The 13,794-nt window shown below is 48.3% G+C and overlaps 1 protein-coding gene and 1 long non-coding RNA gene across 5 annotated transcripts in view; one reads left to right on the forward strand and one right to left on the reverse strand.

Moving 5' to 3' along the window:
- The first annotated feature begins 3,073 nt into the window (after positions 1–3,073).
- ATXN7L3 (ataxin 7 like 3) overlaps positions 3,074–13,794 on the forward strand; it is a 36,213-nt gene continuing 25,492 nt past the window's right edge. Inside the window, exon 1 of one of the 4 annotated variants that reach the window (XM_079948873.1) lies at positions 3,074–3,199. The gene's annotated coding sequence lies outside the window, so the exon portion shown is untranslated. Of the gene's footprint in view, positions 3,200–3,526; positions 3,619–4,877; positions 5,216–13,794 lie in introns of those variants that run through there. The other 3 variants (XM_079948874.1, XM_079948875.1, XM_079948872.1) reach the window with 3 other exon arrangements.
- LOC307200362 lies at positions 5,390–8,266 on the reverse strand. The gene is made up of 3 exons (XR_013832377.1): positions 8,080–8,266; positions 6,865–7,935; positions 5,390–6,721 (listed from the first exon to the last, which is right to left on the reverse strand). It is a non-coding gene; the product is annotated as an uncharacterized lncRNA (long non-coding RNA).

The following is a 13,794-nucleotide window of genomic DNA, read 5'->3' on the forward strand; positions in this document are numbered from 1 at the left end:
CACTACTTTCATTAACAGCAAATAGCTCTTTCATTCTTCATGCCTCTTTCAGTGTGACCAGATGCCAGAGTTCTCCCTTTATGATAACTGGAAACCAAAGTGTGTCGTGAATGGGTGTGTGAAAGAAAATGGAACTGGGAGAGAACAGATACCTAGGATGGCAGCCATTTTGAGATCAGCTGTGGAAATAATGGCAGTCTTAAAAGAGATTTGTTCACCGCTTGGCTCCTGTGGCATCAATTTTATAATCATATTGGATTCAAAGCAACATTTACATAATTTAAATGCCGCAGCTTCTCCAAACGACTCAGGCAAAAGAAGCAGCTAGGACATGGGTAGGCAAACAGGCCGGGGGCTGGATCTGGCCCAATCACCTTCTAAATCTGGCCCACAGACGGTCCAGGAATCAGCGTGTTTTTACATGAGTAGAATGTGTGCCTTTATTTAAAATGCATCTCTGGGTTATTTGTGGGGCACAGAGGTGTAGGAAGGGGGGCGGAGAGGGTGGACCGCCCCGAGTGCCACTCTCGGAGGGGTGACAAGATGGCCCCTGCCTCCCCCCAGCTGTAGAGCGGCCAAGGGTGTGCGCAGTCCATATGGGCACTGCTTACGCGGCGTCCGTACAGTAGGGTCCCTCTGCCACTGATGGGGCATAGGAATTCATTTTTCCCCCTTCAAAATATAGTCAGCCCCCCACAAGGTCTGAGGAACAGTGCACTGGCCCCCTGCTGAAAAAGTTTCCTGACCCCTGAGCTAGGAGAACTATAGCTTCCAGAGCAATCACACTGAGGAGCAGGGGCTATTGCTGATGCAGGAAAATTGGGAGCAGAGCAGTGGAGAATCTTGGTGTCTCAACTTTCATTGGCACGCTGTTCGACACCAAAATACAGCCCCCCCCCCACTGCTGACCATTGGACTTCATGGTTACGGCACCTGCTGCGGCACCCCAGAAGCTCCACACCCAGTGCCACCAACCAAGTCACGCTCTCCTAGAGCCACCTTTGAGCAGAGCCACTTTTAAAACATACGAAGAGTCTTGTTGCATGAGACCAAAGGCCTGCAAAGTTCACCCCTCTGTTTCCCAAAGTGACCAACCAGATGCCTACAGGAGAATTACAAGCAGGGAATGAGGGCAATAGCCCCCTTCCCATGTTGTTCCCTATCATCACCACATCTTGTGGAAGCAAATTTCAAAGTTTTAATTATGTGGTGTGTGAAGATGTGTTCCCTTGTGCCTATTCTGATTCTTCCACTGTACAGCATAAACTTATATACCTCTTTTATGGTCCGTCCCCCTTATTTGCCTTCTTTTCCAGACTAGTTAGCTCCAAACATTGTAAGATCTCCTTGTAGGAACGTTTGCTCGAACCGCCTGCCCCCTATTATGTTGGTTGCTTTCTCATTCCTTGCTTGACCTGGTGGTCAGGGATGATAGTTGATGCAGCCCAATAGCATACCCTCCATCATTTATCCGATGAAAATAGGGACATCACATTCTGTTATTACTACTACTACTACTACCCAGCCCATTTGACTGGGTTCCCCTGCCCATTTGACTGGGTTCCCCAGCCACTTCCTACATATGTAAAAGCATAATAAAGCATGAAACATTTTTTTAAAACTTCCCTATACAAGGCTGCCTTCAGATGTCTTCTAAAGGTTGTATTGTTACTTATCTCCTTGGCTTGGGGGTCGCATAACTCCCATACCCTCCAACATTTATCTGATGAAAATAGGGACGTCCTAAGGGAAAGCGGGACATTCTGGGATCAAATCAGAAACCGGGGCAGTTTCTGTAAATCCAGGACTGTCCCTGGAAGACAGGGACACTTGAAGGGCCTGCGATAGTAGTGGAGCATTTTAACACCATAGAGCTGCATCTGTGACACGTTGGAGACTAGGCCTTGTATACTCAATCCCTTTCCACTAGTCTTAGAATCTGAGCACTTGGGAGATGATGGGCAAATCCTATTTGGGCCTGTTTTACTCAACTAGTTTTGAACAGCTACTGTTGGGTAGTGATGGTGGTGGTTTCAAATTAAGCAAGGAACGGAAGAGCAGACAACTGTGGCTGAGGTTGATAGGAGCCAGAGTGTCCAACAACTTGCGGAAGGCCACAGGTTCCCCTCCGCTGTGAGGATTTCAGCAAGATAAATGCATATGATGTGGCTTGAATATTAAATGATGACTCTAAATGCTAGGTAGGGGTAGTAACCTCACTCCATGGACTACTGCCTGAGTACATAGGCCCTTCTGCCAATGTGAAGGCTCTTAGCCACATGCTGGCTGCATTTACAGTAGCCTGTGTTGCACTGATTTGAAACAGGCTGTTGTTTATTAAGTTAGTGATAAGCTGCAGGCAGGGGGACAATGATAACATATTGTAGGGAAATGGAAATTGTAGGGAAATGGAAAAGCCCCTTGGGTGGGGGCAACTAAAATCAGGGAATCTGCTGGGGGAGGGGCACTTTATCCTTTCCCTACCTGGTTCTTTGCCAGTTCCAAAACCCCTCCTCCAGCAGCTCTGTCTGTTAAAAGCTTTTAATGCACTGGCAAAGCTATCAAGGGATATTAGAGCAGAGAAACAGTCATTGCCTTCACACACCAAACCACTACATCCACTACCTTACCAAAGACCATCTTCCGTTTTCCTCATCTAAAACCAGCAAGCTATCATTACATGCACTTGCACACAGCGAGTAGTTTGGGCATCGTTGCTCATTGTTATGCATTTTATGTTGCACTAGTGTCAAGCTACATGCACACACATATATTTAGCTTCGAGAGATCCAGAGGAAGTGGTCTGAGGAATTCCAGCTCTAGCAATATATGAACATTTATTTAAAGGCATCTCCAAAGGCAATTTACTAGGTAAACAACTTCTAAATAATCCTGTTTAGGATTGGTTCACATAGAGTAGCTGCAATTAGAAAGGAAGCCTTTTGTGTGCCAAAGTTGTGAACATGTTGGAATGTTGGAAGGAGGAAGATTGACACATTCCATGATGCTCCGTTTAGAATGATGCTATTTAGAAGAAAACTAAACTGGGGCTGCCTAGCAACCATTGCCAGGCAGAACAACCTCCCTGCTTTCAGAGCATCATTGCCACCAGTATATCTGTGGGAGAGGAGACCCAAACTGGAAATAAGCAGGTGTTTGAAGGTCAGAAGAAGGAAGGAAATCTTTATATTGGAAAAAGGTGTGTTTTGGTGACACCAATGAGGAGGAGTGGTGGCTGGATAGAGCTGAAGGGTAATCTAAACCAAAAGCGGGGTGTAACTGTGAGAGTATATGGTCACCAGGAATGTCAGGCACCCAAGTTTAGCCTTATTGGTTGGCACTGGGCAAATCTTTGTACATATTAGCCTTTATAAGACTGTGTTGGGTTATGAAAGATTACCCATTGGGCACTGCTTTTACTGGCTAAAATTAGTCATAAAAGCTCCAAACAGCCCACTTCATTGTTGGTTTGGAACGGAGGCTTAGTTTATCATGTTCCTGTACTACTTGAAGACTTCCCTTCCAGACCTTGACAAAGGCCCCACACCAAAACGTGGGCCACCACACTTGACCAGCTCTGAGTATTCTGCCAGTAAGAAGATGCAAAGCAGCAGACAGGTAGGAGGACTTGACTGTTCCATAACTGGAGCAAGGCCCTCTTAAACTGCCATCTTCACAACTGTATGGTTCTGCCCTGTACACAATGCAAAGGACTAAATATCCTACTCTAAGACTTGATTTTTATTTCTATGCCTATGTTGTATGTTGTTCTGGTAATTTTTCAGAGAAGCAACACATGACAATTACCCCTTTAAAATAAAATAAGGAAAGTTGGTTTCTGATTGTTAGAAAAACCTTTTGTACCCTAAGTAATTTTTAAAAGCCGCATATTATTTTTTCTGTGACAGCACACAAAATCTGTGGGCTTGGAGAAAGCAGTCTAACCTGTCAATATTAGCACACTTAAATTTTCTAGTTACAAATTCTTCAAGATGACGAAAACCAAGTTCTACAGAACCTGATTTCCGACATGTTATTATCAGGACTGTTATAGTCCACCCACCCAAAGAGAGAAGTGACACTCTATAAAGACATTATGGACTGGCATTTTTCAGTGTGGAGCTTGGATTTCAGAAGCTTGACCCTTAAACTGGCACCCATCCAAATGCGTGTGCTGTTGGGGAGATGGAGCTAGAGGTTGGAGCTGTGTGGGGCATTTCGATCGAGCGGGACAGCAGCACTCAATTTGGGGTGGGGAGAGAAAGAATAGGAGACATGCCAAGACACAAGCCTGGAAACAGAAATCCCTCTCATCCTGCCATTGCTCGCTCAGGGGCACTATTCCCCCCGCCCCCATCTTTTCCTACTTTATGGGTTCCAGAGTTGAAAGTCTGAAAATAATGTCCGAGCCCGGCAGTGGGGAGTGACTCCCTCTCTCTGCAAACAGCTCTCTGCACCTGCTCAGAGGTGCTTTGAAACAATATGAATAATGCTTATGATGTGTCCCTGCGTTGATTTAGCCCAGGCACTGAAGGCGAGTGGCCAGAGCGCTGCGTCCCTTCGGCCAGTCCGTGGCACCCGAGCGACAAGGTAGCCGCCGCCGCCGCCAGCAGCAAACAGAAGCAGCAGCAGCTCCTCGCGCACAACCTTGAATGACGAGAGATAGAGAGAGGGAGGGAGAGGCGGGCGAGAGGGGGAAGTAGGAGGAGCAGGAGGCCGCGCCGATTGGCCTCTCCGCGCCGCTCCGAGCTCCCGCATTGGGCGCTTTGGCTCACCCGCCTCCCTCTCCCCTGTCCTCCGGCAGGTCCCGCCCCCTTGCCGGAGCCAACAAGCTAGGTTGCGCGCCTATTGCAAAAGGTGCCTCTCCGCCTCCCCCCCCCAACCCGCCTTTCCCTTCCCTTATTGCTGCTGCCGCCGCCGCCGCCGCCGCCAATGTTGGTGCTGCCGCCGCCGCCGCTGCCGCTGCGGAGAAGGAGGTGGACGTGCTAGGCCGGAGCGCCCTGCCCACTGCCGCCGTCGCTGTGTCCCCTTCCTCCTGCCGGGGGCCTTGCGCTGAGCTGGGGCCCGGCGGGGAGGGGGCATGGCTGCTTCGCCTGGGGCCCGGCAGGCCGCCTGGGGGGCAGGCACGGGCAATCGGGGAAGGGGGAGCCGGTGGTGAGGGGACTCCTCCTCCTCCTCTTCTTCCTGCCTGCCTGCCTGCCTGCCTGTGCGTGGGGTAAGTCCATGGGGTGGGGTGGGATGCTGCTTGCCTCCAGCCCCTCTTCTTGCAAATCTCTCTGTGTGTGCCTATGTGGGGGTGCTGCGGGAGGAGTTAGGGGTGCGCAGAGAGGAAAGGGTGGGGTGGAGGAAGGAGGGGGGTGTTGGGGAGGGTAAACAAGTGTGGGGCGCTGGGAGCAAAAGGAAGGGGTTCGGGGTTTTATTTTTATTTTTTGGGAGGGGGATTAAGGTGCGCCTTGTTAGTTTGCATGGCTTTAAACGGAAATTAAGATGACTCCATGGAGGAGCAGTTGTTAAACAGGATGGCTCAACAGAGTCTTTATTTCTTCTCGTCCCCAAATGTTCACATTCAGTGTATCTCTGTCAGGGAGCAAAACAATAGCGAGGGCTGTTGCATCCATGCCGTTCCCAGAAGCATCTGGCTGGATGCAGGGTGCTGGGCTGGACAGACCTTTGACCTGATCCAGCGGGACACTTTATCTCCCCCCCCCCACATGCTCTCTCAGAAAGGATTAGGGAAATTCCTGATAGATGAGATCTGCTGAGAGCCAGTGTGGGGCAGTGGTTGGGCTGTTAGACCAGCGAGACCCTGGTTCGAATCCACCCCTCAGCCGTGAAACTTGCCACCAGGTGACCTTGGGCCTGCCACCCTCCCTTAACCCAGTTGTTGTGCAGATAAAAGGGGAGAAAGAGAAGCATGTGTGCTGCCCTAAGCTTCTTGAAAGACATAGGAGGCATAAGTTATAAATTGTAATCATCCAGCTAACTATACTTTGATCCATACCTCCATGTGCATTGGCAAGGTATTCCTGGATACCAGATGCTGGGGGGCATCCAATGGGCGAGGGCTGCTGCCCTCCTGCCCTGCTTGTAAGCTTCAAGGGTATCTGACCAGCTGCTGCTGGATTTCAGGTACCATTTCTCTGGTATGGCAGTTGTTCAGCAAGCAGAGAAGAGGGTGTTAAAGTGAGTCTGGGTTTTTCTGGGGGAGGAAAGCAAGTCAGCTGTGGGATGTGGCTGGCAAGTCGACTTGTGGGATGCAGTGCTTATTAAAGTGGGTTTGAGGGGCTAGCAAGTGAAATAAGCAGTTAAGTTATGTTGCAGACGGGAGAAAGGTGTGGTGGTATTCAGGGTGGGGCAGGGGAAGAGAAAGATTGGGAAAGCAGCTATAAATCTTAAGGAAGGGATTAGAAAGTAAATAAGTGGGGCAGGAGAGGAAGTTAATGAGAATGCAGCAATTAAATAGGGTGTGGGGGATATTGAGTTTGAAACAGTGGGGTTGACAACATTGTGGTTGAAGGAAGGAGACTGGGCAGAGAAGTGATATGCTTTGGCAGGGGTCAGGCCCAGGTCTTTGTTTGGGTGTGTGGGTGTGCTCAAGATAGGATTAAAAGGTTAAGATGAACTGGCCGTGATAGGAGACTCCCAGGGGAAACGTAGTAGCAGGAGTAAAGATGTGAGTTCATGGTAGAATCATAGAGTTGGAAAGGACCCCATGGATCACCTAGTCCAGTGTTTCCCAACCTTGTGCCTCCAGCTGTTTTTGACTACAATTCTCATCATCCCTTGCCACTGGTCTTGCTAGTCAGGGATGATGGGAGTTGTAGTTCAAAAACAGCTGGAGGCACAAGGTTGGGAAACACTGACCTAGTCCAATCCCCTGCATTGCAGGAATTGCAGCTAAAGAATTCATGACCAATGGCCATTCAACCTCTGCTTTAAAATCTGCATTGAAGGAGAGCCCACCACTTTCCAAGGTAGTCTGTGCTGCTGCCTTACTGGTAGGTAAAAAGAGGCAGGAAAAGAGGGGTATGCTTTGGTGCCTGTGTGATGTAAAGGCAGTGAGAGACCTAGAATGTGGGCTTGATCTAAAGCACTGTTTCCCAAACTTGGGTCTCTGACTGCTTTTGGACTACAAGTCCCATCATCCCTAGCTAGCAGGACTAGTGGCCAGGGATGATGGGAGTTGTAGTCCACAAAACAGAGTTGGGAAGCTCTGATCTAAAATGACAACTCTTGTAGTTTGGACAAGCTGGCCCACAAAGTACCGTTGTCTTGAGTGTCTTCAGAAACTCTTTCAGATGGGCTGAGTCTTCACCAGGTGCATGTAAAAAATGTGTGTGTGTGTGTTGGAACATGCCCACCCCACCACTAACTCATTTGTTTTGCCAGGTATGATTTCAAGCGGATCTCACTCCCAGAGCCTGTTTCCATAATATGGGAAGTAATAAGCACAAAAGGGTGCCTCTGAGCAGACCTAGAGTGCATTACTCTCACTGGGTGTGTTTTTAAGTGCACATTTAGCTTATTACTATTATTTTATAAAATATATATAGCAAAGGGCAAATAATATACCAAAGAAAATAACAGAAAGCACTCATATTGTACACAACACAAATTCCAGCAGGAAGAAAGGAACTATATTGCCCTTGCTGTGTTGAGTAATTGCAGCCTGCCCACCACATGTATCAGGGATTAGGACATCCAGGTGAGAGAGAATTTTGTTCTGCGGTGGGGATTTGTGCCTGAGCCCTTCTCTACCACCAAAATGCTTCTGGGTCTGTGTCATGCTCCCAAATTATACCCTGTTTAAGGGAGTGGGAAAGAACGGCAGTTTCCTAATGAAACAGTCACTTTGTTTAATCACGTTGTGGAGACACAACTTTTCAGGATCAGAATTGGTCATGGGTTCTATGGCTTAGAGCAGTGTTTCCCAACCTCTGGTCTCCAGCTGTTTTTGGACTACAATTCCCATCATTCCTGACCACTGGTCTTGCTAGCTAGGGATGATGGGAGTTGTAGTCCAAAAACAGCTGGAGACCAAAGGTTGGGAAACACTGGCTTAGAGCAACCTTTTCCAACCTATTTCCGACTGTGGCTCACTTGTGACCTTGTTTCCTTCCTGTGCCATTCCCCTTGGGCGTGGCAAGGGGCGCAGGGAGGCAGCTACCTGCCCCCAAATACCGTATTTTTTGCTCTATAAGACTCACTTTTCCCCTCCTAAAAAGTAAGGGGAAATGTGTGTGTGTCTTATGGAGGGAATGCAGGCTGCGCAGCTATCCCAGACACCAGAACGGCAAGAGGGATCGCTGCTTTCGTTGTGCAGCGATCCCTCTTGCTGTCCTGGCTTCTGGGATTCAGAAATATTTTTTTTCTTGTTTTCCTCCTCCAAAAACTAGGTGCGTCTTAGGTCTGGTGCGTCTTATAGAGTGAAAAATACAGTAAGTAAAAATCAATACAAATATGAGGTTCTGCGTCTCAAAAAAGTCCTGGCTACACCCATGGCCCCCCAGCCTACTGGTAGAAAGGTAGATATTTAAATGTTTTGTTTGTAAATAGAACAGGTTTTGTTTAAATTTTTTTATAATTTATACAAAGTACAATTATACATAAAATGATAGCAACATAATGAAATGTTGTTGAAGCAGAAAAAAATAGAATTATGGAATGGGAAGGGACCACAAGGGTCATCTTTCTAGTGCACCCCCCTGCAGTGTAGGAAACTCAGCTGAAGTATCCATGACAGATGGCCATCCAGCCTCCGCTTAGAAACCTTCAAGGAAGGAGAGTCTGGAACCTCCATCTTCCATGTATTATAAAAAGTAAACAACAGTTATTTGACGCATAGGGGGAAAGCTACTGAGGTCAGCCCTCACTGACCTGGTGCAAAGAGATCTTGTCTTCTGGAGGAGTCCTGGCTGCCTAGATAAAACATGACAGTCGCCCGCCCCCCCCCTTACCAGGGGTAAGACCCATTGAACTCCGTGCTACTTTCTTCTGAGTAGGCATTTAGTTATTTACTTGATGCAAGTCAGCAGCACCAGGCGGCAGAGCTGGGCCGACAGTGCCGATGGGCCCTGCGCCCTTCAGCAACATCCGAAGACTCTGATCTGCTAGGTGCTGGAGTGGATTGCACCCTGCACCTTGCAGAGTCAGGCCCAGGCTGCCCAGAACTGGTGGCAGCAACAAGCAGCTCCTGCTCGGCCAGCCTTATCCATTGCCACACCACCACCGCACTTACCTGATCTGGAGGCTCTGGATTGCGAGCCCTTCTGATCAAAACGGGAGCCTCAGCAATCGCCCTCTTCTGCTGGAAACAAACCAGGAATGCGGCAAGAAAATGCACATGGCAATTAGGAGCATTAGGCCCTGGTGGGCCGCCTCCTTACCCACTTGTGATTGGCCAAGCAGATAGCCAGCCAATCAGGATTTTTTTAAAATAAAAAAATGATTTCGCCCCCTTTTCACTTCTCTTTGTGGCCCCCTAATCTTGTGCTGTGGTCCCCGATTTACACATTTTCCACCCATGGCCCCCGTGGAATATTCTGAGCCCCCTCCAGGGGGCTACATGTCCCCCGGTTAGCAAACACCGACTTACAGCAACCTTTCCCAGTCTTGGTTCCCCAGGTGCTGGACTACAACTCCCATCATCCCTGACCATTGGCCCTGTTGTCTAGGGATGATGGGAGTTGTAGTCCAACAACATCTGAGGACCCAAGTTCAGGAAGGGCTGCTCTCAAGGGAGGCATAAATAGGACTGTTCTGACAGTGCATTCCAAATTGGGAGTATGGGGTGCACTGGGGTTGATGTGGTGGCATGCGTGCAGAGTGAAGCAAAATGGTGGGGAAGGGTATCAAGGTGAAAGGAGAAACAGCTTTGCAGAATGGGTTGGGAGTGCTGGGAGCAGAGGAAGACCTGTGTGATGGGGCTTGAGAGTTGGCTGAGAGGCTTGGTGGAGGAGAAAGTTATGTGAGGTTCAGGGGAAGCTGTACAAAATAGGCAAGCCAGCCTCACAGCTAAGGTTTGGAGTGGGCTATGGTATGTAAGGGACGTGAGTGGCTCTGTGGGTTAAACCACAGAGCCTTTGGCTTGCCGATTGGAAGGTCAGCAGCGGTTTGAATCCCCACAACGGGGTGAGCTCCCATTGCTCGGTCCCTGCTCCTGCCAACCTAGCAGTTCGAAAGCACATCAAAGTCCAAGTAGATAAATAGGTACCACTCCAGCGGGAAGGCAAATGGCGTTTCTGTGCACTGCTCTGGTTCGCCAGAAGCGGCTTAGTCATGCTGGCCACGTGACCCGGAAGCTGCACGCCGGCTCCCTCTGCCAATAAAGCGAGATGAGCGCTGCAACCCCAGAGTCGGTCACGACTGGACCTAACAGTCAGGGGTCCCTTTACCTTATGGTATGTTAAGACATGTATAAAATTGATAGCCAATGAAAACTGATAAAAACCCCTATTAATTGCTTCCTTCCTCCCTTCCTTGCAAGCCCTCAAAGGTTATGGGCTGAGGTTGAGGGGCTGAAGTGGTTGGTGAGAACTGTTCTTCTAGGTCTCCATTTCCATATATTGCTGTGCTTCCTGCTGATGGTTCCCCTAAAAAAAAAAAGTCCCTTTCCTGTTGGGACCAACTCCCCCTTTGGCTTCTGGTCTAGACAGGGTGGGGGGTATCCTTCTGATTCCAGATGGCTGGCCGCAGGGAGGCATTGGAGGAAAGGAGGCTCCCATAGTGTCTGGATTTTGTTTGCCCATTGTTAGGCTAATGAAGCCTGTGTCTGGTGTCGAAGTAGCCCTTCTCCCAACAATAGGGGGCTAGGAAGAGCCCCAAGTTATTGGCAGGCCCTGCAAGCTGGCCCATTCTTTGTCAGCTAGCTTCCCCCACCCTCCCTGTATTATGCCAAACCTTCCATATCTGGCTTTCCCTTCAATGGCGGATGGCAGTCTCTGGTCTCTGCTGCAATAGGGAATATGGCAAGAGAGGAAGACGAGTGAGATGTGATTTAAAGAGCGGAACCATGGTACCAGTTTACTTGCCGCCTTAGGTATCCTAGCTGAAGATGGCCACTTGAGAAGAGGTTACTTCTACTCCCCTAGTTAGATTTGGTATTTGAAAGGGGATATAGGTTTGCATGGGACGCAGGTGGCGCTGTGGGTTAAAGCCTCAGCGCCTAGGACTTGCCGATCGAAAGCTCGGCGGTTCGAATCCCTGCGGCGGGGTGCGCTCCCGCTGCTCGGTCCCAGCGCCTGCCAACCTAGCAGTTCGAAAGCACCTCCGGGTGCAAGTAGATAAATAGGGACCGCTTACCAGCGGGAAGGTAAACGGCGTTTCCGTGTGCGGCTCTGGCTCGCCAGAGCAGCGATGTCACGCTGGCCACGTGACCCGGAAGTGTCTCCGGACAGCGCTGGCCCCTGGCCTCTTAAGTGAGATGGGCGCACAACCCCAGAGTCTGTCAAGACTGGCCCGTACGGGCAGGGGTACCTTTACCTTTACCTTATAGGTTTGCATGCATTTTGCATGTGCATGCAGCAATTTGTCTGTCTGTCTGTCTGTCTGTCTATCTTATATCCTGCCATTACTCCCAAAGAGCTCAGAGCAGCAAACACGTCATGTGTGCGCGTGTGTATACATTCTCTCAAGCACTGATTTCAGGGTTGCCACTATCTTCTGCTGATCAAATGCCTCGGTAGATTGGAATGTTTTAAAATTCCTTCTGAGAGTCTGGTTTCCTTTTTAGTTATGACTGCAGCATTGATAAAAAGATTGCAAACTTTCAGATGTCAAGACCCCTAAAAAAAGGAAAAGGAGAAGTGCCAGACTCAGAAAAGAGTAAAATTATACACACACATTTTTCAGTTCTTGATTTTGTTCATGTTGGTGTCAAATTTCTAGGTGCCTGGCACAGCTAGGAGATTCATTCTCTCTCTCTCTCTCTCTCTCTCTCTCTCTCTCTCTCTCTCTCTCTCTCTCCACACCTATAAATACTACATAACAAAATACCAGCCTGAGTACAAGGATAGAACAAATTGAAAAGCCCCCCCCCCCTTTGGACCAGATAGTCTTTAAAATATTGGAAATAAACTTTTGAGCTGCACAGATTCCTTCTTCAGGTTTAGATATTTCAGAGCAGCTTTTTTGTCTGTATCACTAACACATTGATTCTTTCCCCCACCTCCGAATTGAGCCAGCAGTGTGGCGGCTCCATCTTCCAAGCACTCTTCCCTTTCCATGGTTGCCTCCCTGTATTCATTTTACCGACACAGGCTGTGGCTTTCCTTGAGGGCCTGGACATTCTCGGCAGGAGAGGGTGAGTCAGCAGGAACTTCTGGATCCTGGAAAGGGCCGTGGGTCCAACACACAGGGAGAACTGCTGTGATTTGGACGGACTGTTGCTCTCATTGATGGGGACTTTTGCCTGCATCCTCTTAATGAACCCTTTTGAAGACCGGTCCCTTCTCCTGTCTTGTCTTTTGTAGAAGTAGGAGGGGCTTGATGATGGATCAGGGAGGTGACTGGGAAGGCAGTGGCCCAGGAATGGAGTCTTGACTATTTTCAGATTTCTGTCTTTCCCTCCTTCTTGGTCCTCCCTGCATTGGGTAGATAGCATTGCTTTAATCTGTCAGTTTTCTCCTTTGTATGCATTCGTCTTGTATGTCACAATCTGTTAACGGTGCCAGTGTTTTTTGATGCAAAGAACACAGGCAGTTTTGGGATGGTGTCAGCCAGTTTGCTTTCTGCTTTGTGTAGGACCCCTGTCCATTGGAGGCGCTGGGAGATGTGCTTTCTTTTCTCCCTCATATGTGTCCCATTAAACTTTAATTAGTTTAATGCAAAGTAAATGTCCGGTGCGCTTCCATCGTCTCAAGTCCCATTACAGCAGAGCATTTCGCGCAGCAGTTTAAGAAGGGCAGGAGAGGCAGTATTTCTTTTCAAAGAGGAGTCTTGGAGCAAGCGGTTTTGGAACTCAAAGAAAGGTTTATTTACAAAAACAAAAAACCCGGAGACGAACCACACATATCAGCAAATACGCCCAAAAGGGGAGAAGGGAGGAGCAAACACACAGGAGACTATTTATACAAACTCATGTTCCTGGAAGCCTAATGACTTCCAGCTGCTCAGTGATTAGAGCGTTTCTGCTACCTTTTAACCCTTTGATAGCAACACCCCCTCTCGCTCGTAACACTGAGCTGTACCAACCTTAATTCAAATTTAAACCTGAACAGAAACATTTATGAAATTGCGGACTCAAAGCTTTCGTAAAACCGTCTGCGAGATTTTCTTTGCTTGGACAATACTTTAGTTCAATTAAACCTTGTTTTACACTTTGGCATACATTTTGATAACGGATATCCAAGTGTTTTGTGTGTGCCTTGAATTGACCTGATTTAGCTAGTTTAATACAAGGTTGATTGTCTTCCCACACTCTGATAGGTTGGGAACATTCTCCAAACAATTCTTGTACCAGTTGCTTATAAAATTCCAGTTCTCTACATACATCTGATAATGCATTAAACTCAGATTCAGTTGAACTTAAAGCTATAAGTGACTGCTTTCTTGATCTCCAACCAATTAGTGCATTTCCAAATTTTATCGCCATTCCTGACACTGATTTTCTATCTGGTCCAGCATCTGCCCAACTACTGTCGGCCCAACATTCAAGTTGTGTGCTGCCCTCTGCTGATAGTTTTAAGCGAAACCTTTTGGTAGTTTGGAGATACCTTAAAACTCTTTTTACTCCTTGCCAAGCATGCATTGATGGTTTTTCAGCTTGTCTACACAGCATGTTGACAGCATATGTTA

The sequence above is a fragment of the Podarcis cretensis genome (assembly GCF_951804945.1).
Source record: "Podarcis cretensis genome assembly, chromosome: 13".
In the NCBI taxonomy this organism is placed as follows: Eukaryota; Metazoa; Chordata; class Lepidosauria; order Squamata; family Lacertidae; genus Podarcis; species Podarcis cretensis.